This window comes from Pseudorasbora parva, chromosome 10, assembly GCF_024679245.1.
Source record: "Pseudorasbora parva isolate DD20220531a chromosome 10, ASM2467924v1, whole genome shotgun sequence".
Classification (NCBI taxonomy): Eukaryota; Metazoa; Chordata; class Actinopteri; order Cypriniformes; family Gobionidae; genus Pseudorasbora; species Pseudorasbora parva.
Genome location: NC_090181.1, coordinates 3,973,919 through 3,978,918, shown reverse-complemented (window position 1 = coordinate 3,978,918; position 5,000 = coordinate 3,973,919).

Sequence of the window (5,000 nt, the reverse complement as noted above, 5' to 3'; positions counted from 1 at the left end):
CTCTTATTTTTTTGTAAAAAAATAAAAATAAAATAAAACATAAAATAAAAAAATAAACAGTAATAACACAGTAATGCTGTGTTTATTTAACAAACCAATGAATAAAATGAGCATTTAAAAAAATCATATGAAAACTAAAATATGTACAAAATATATAATTCAGCTTCAATGATGGCAAATGCAATTGTTCCTGTTAAAGCAATACACTGTCAAAAAAAAAAAAAGAGTAGGCCTACAAAATTGTACGTTTTAAGGTACAAGTGGCCGTCTCTGGGGTGGAACCCTTAAAGTAATACTTCACCGCTTTTTCATATTAAACTATGTTATTCCCTTAACTAGGACGAGTTGACACATCCCTCTCTCGTCTCAGTGCATGCTCTTAATCTCTCTGATGCGCGGTGACGATCTGATAGCATTTAGCTTAGCCCACTAAGCCCAGTTCATTCACTATGGTACCAAACAGAGATCAAGTTAGAAGCCACCAAACACCTCCACGTTTTCCCTATTTAAATACAGTTACATCAATAGTTGAACGATCAAGTGGTGACATAAAATGACAGTAAAAAGGTCCAGCCTGAAAATCCTCCCTCACATCTCCCCCTCCCCCCATTGACAGAAATGCCTCCCTCTCTCATGTGATGTGGAAATAACAGTTTAATATGAAAAAGCGGTGAAGTATCCCTTTAAGGGTACATTTTTGTACCTCTAAGTCAGGGGTAGGCACGTTCAGTCCTAGAGATTTTATGTCCTCCACATTTCATCTCCAACCCTTCTAAGCTACCACTGTATAAAACTTGTGACTCCCAGCATGCATTGCAGCATTCGGTATGTCACCATTGTTGAGATTCATATGCTGATTCTTGAAATCTCTGTGTGTCTATACATTTCCCCCTTTAGAATGTTTTTAAAAATCAATATTTAAAATGTCTGATCTGTGACAAGCAAGTATTGTGGGTGAATATTGTGTATTATTATTTAGTGATGATTTTAGACAAACATCATTCTTCCTGATACAGTTGTTTTGCTTCTTTTGTTTTGAGCAATTATGTGTTTTGTTTACACTGTAACAAAAACCACAATCATAATTAAAATTCCAAGTCAAAATTCGCTCTTGCCGCCCTGCCAACGACACGGTAGAAAGCTTCGTGGACGCGCTACCGCTCAGACGTAGAGCGAATGTTTTTTCTTTTGTTAAAATGTATTTAAAGAGGCTGCAAATCAAACAAGCATGTTGATTGATAGACTGACCACAAGTAGGGTATAAATTAACTTCATGAAATCGTTTAAATGTGAAAGTAAGAATGAATTGCATACCCGCTGAAAAATGAGCGTTCTAGCGCCTGTAAAATTGTGTTGCGCGACTTCTTAACAAATTACACATCACTATTAATGATCTCGTCATAAATGATAGGGAAACCCGCACAGCAATGATCAACTTCTCTTACATTTTGCTTGGGAACTAATGTGGTCGGAACCAAAGTTTACAGGCCTGCGTTCTCTGGATTTCTCTCAAGTGGAGCACTCCTACATTCTGACTGGTTGCCGCCGAACCGCGTCATAGCTCATTACCATAAACTTGAGTTGAGTTCAACTCTCCTCGACGCCCAAATCGTCCAAGACGCGCCGTGCCACTCTCGCTGGAGCTCACCGCCCGGCTCCCATTGAAAATGAATGACTTCCGGCCACCTTGCCACTCTCGCCGCAGGCGGTGTGAACGCACAGTGAGGACCAATTGTGTACCTTTAAAGGTACAGTTATATGTTTTGTTCCCCAAGGAACAAAATTGTACCTCCACTGTACCTTTTTTTCTGAGAGTGTAGACAAAGAACTTGCAGTGCTGCACGTCTTTGATACTAGAGTAAGGACGTGATCCCATCAAAGATCTGCAAAGGCACAACTCAGATTCTGTAGAAAACACACACACCAGTCTACCAGGACAGTCTGCCCATATGCCCCTCTGTCCTTCATGGCCTCCTAAGAAACCCCCTCTCCTGAATGGCTTAATCACTCGGTCTCCTCTCCACCAATCAGCTGGTGTGCGGTCAGCGTTCTGGCGCAATATGGCTGCCGTCGCATCATCCAGGTGGATGCTGCACATTGGTGGTGGTTGAGGAGATTCCCCCCTTCAATCTAAAGCGCTTTGAGTGCCTTGAACAGCGCTATATAAATCAAACATTATTATTCATAATTAAAAGATTATGATTTAAATATTATTATTTTTATTATTACCAGAGTACATTGATTCACCACTGATCATTCTGATTATGTTAATAAAGACACATCCGTAGATCTTTTATCTGAGAAAAACTCAGACTGAAATCTACCATTGATCCATTGATGTTATCAGAATGTAGAAAAACAAGCAATCCGGTGTTTTCAGTCTCATCTGAAATGAGCCAACCTGTCCTCCAAAATATATGACTCTATAGGTCGTTTTTCAAACTTATTACGACCTATATTTACGTTTTAAAGTCATGCGCCCTCTAGCTGGCATAAAAATAATGACAGGGTCATGTTCCGTTTGACGTCATGAAATGACGTATGACTGTTGTTACCAATCAAAATGTGTGACTTTTTACCACCATTTGTCATATTTCCATTTAGAAAAAAATAAAAAAATAATTTACAACTACACCCACCCCATCCCTAAACCTACCCAGTGATTTATAGTCATACCCGCTTTATGAGCACGTGTTCCCTGGGATCGAACTTACTATCGCATGATCACATGTTGTTGTTGTTGTATAGTGCAATGGTTTACCATCTGACCTGTGCAAAGCCTGAAATATTAAGCAGATAAAAGGGGAAAATGCTTTAAAACTTTTAAACTTTTTTGATGTTACAAAGTAACGTATTACAGGAAACATGCATTACTAATCAGATTACTTATGTAACAAGTAAAATAATGCATTACAAGTAACCATATAACAAGTAAGTTATCAAATTACTGTCTTGTAACGAGTAAAGTAACATACAGGTAACATGCATTATGTAATCAGATTACTTTCTTACTTAACGAGTAACGTAAAGTATTACAGGTAATGTGAATATACATAATCAGATTACTTTTTGATGTAATGAATAAAGTAATTAATTAATTTAAATAATTTTAAGTGTTAATAAAATGTAAATAACATTAATATCGTAATTAATGTAACTAACATTTTAATTAAAAAATAATAATAATATTCACGCATAATTATCTTATGCTTTCTCTGTCTTACAGGAAGGATAATTCTTCAACTGTTAGATGTTCAAGTCATAAAACCCGAATCATAATTTAAAAACCATAATGGGTTGTAATTTACCCCATTACTGTTACTGTAGAATACTCAGGATCCATTATTAATAAATATTGTAATTCACTTTGCCATCAGCTGTATCACTCATTTATATTGTGTTATAAATATGAATTTATTAATGAGATTTAAATGCGGAATGTCTTTGAAATCATTGCAGGAATGCACTTTCAGTTAATAAAATATAATAAATAAAAGTTTATACAAAATAAAATGTTGATAATTTTACATGTGAATAGCCTAAAATGGTATTTAGTAATACATTATTATGCTTTTATCACATGCTTTAGTTTTGTGAAGTCATATTTCCAGGACAGAGAGTTCTTCATCATTGCTGATGTGCAGTTGGTTAAGGTCTGGTCTGTTTGCATTGAGCAGGAAGCACCCGGAGAGTCCTCATGAAATATGGATGAAACTGTATGAACCTCCTTAAGACTCAGCATCTATTAGTAATGATGAGTGTGGCATAAGATCATAAACACATCTACATTTTACTATATGAAATATTAATTCTCAGGTGGACACCTTCAACCTTTACAGATTTATATTACTAGACATTTTTAGACTTACTGGAGCCTACTATGGAGGTCAGTGGGACCCATCATCAACTGTTTGGTTGATTTTCTCCAGGATGCTGGTAGCATTCTAAAAATAAATCTTCTTTTATATACAGCAAAAGAAATAAATTCATATAGGTTTAGAAAAACTTAAGGGATAGTTCACCCAAAAAAAAAAAAAAATTAGCTCATAATGGTAGTGAATGTCAGCCAAAATTTGAAACCCAGATATGTGCCTCAATCCATTATAAAAGTGCTCGACGTGGCTCTGGGATTTAATGCTTTCTTCACGTGCTATCGGAAGTTTCCTACTTCCCACTTCAGAAGTCGTGATTATGAGTTTTTTATGTTCAGGTGCTTTGTTGTCGGAAAGAATGGAGAACGCTAGGTTCCTACTTTTGTGCTTCTTGGGAAAATGTTATTTTAACACTATAACCATTTCAGTCATTTCCCGGTCAAAATCATAATCACTGGCAAACATAACAGCACAACACGAAAGCATATTGTTTATAATTACATTTACAATAAAGGCATAATGTAGACAAGGTATGGCTGCTTTAAGAGTAAAATAGTTTTCAGCCATACATGATCCTATTGTATAGCTACTTTTACCACACTATCTAGATAGTCAGCTTGCTCACTATTCTGGAATGATAGTCAACTAGATGCGATTTTCGATGTGTTTAAAATACACAATATGCTTCAAATGATTATTAATTTATATAAATGTGTACTACTTTAACGACAAGTGAAGACAATGAAACTGTTGTGAGAAAAAAAAAACCTGCCACAGCAGAAATTCGTCTCCCATCTGCCAATTTTTAACGGTTATGGCACGCCCATCTCGGGAACTTGGGTATCAAAATTATTTCCGAACTTCCCAGTGGTAAACACGACATCAGAGGGCGTTCATGTGCAATTTTTACCTCGAAAACGTCGTCGTATTTACGACAATTCCGACAGCACGTGAAGGCAGCATAATAAACGCCTCCTGAAGCGAATTGATGGGTTTTATGAAATATAATCAATTAACTGCCATTAAGAGCCATGCCATATTTTAATATAACTCTGATTGTATTCTTCTGAAAGAAGAATGTCATATACACCGACCTAGGATGATTTGAGGGGGAGTAAATCATGGGCT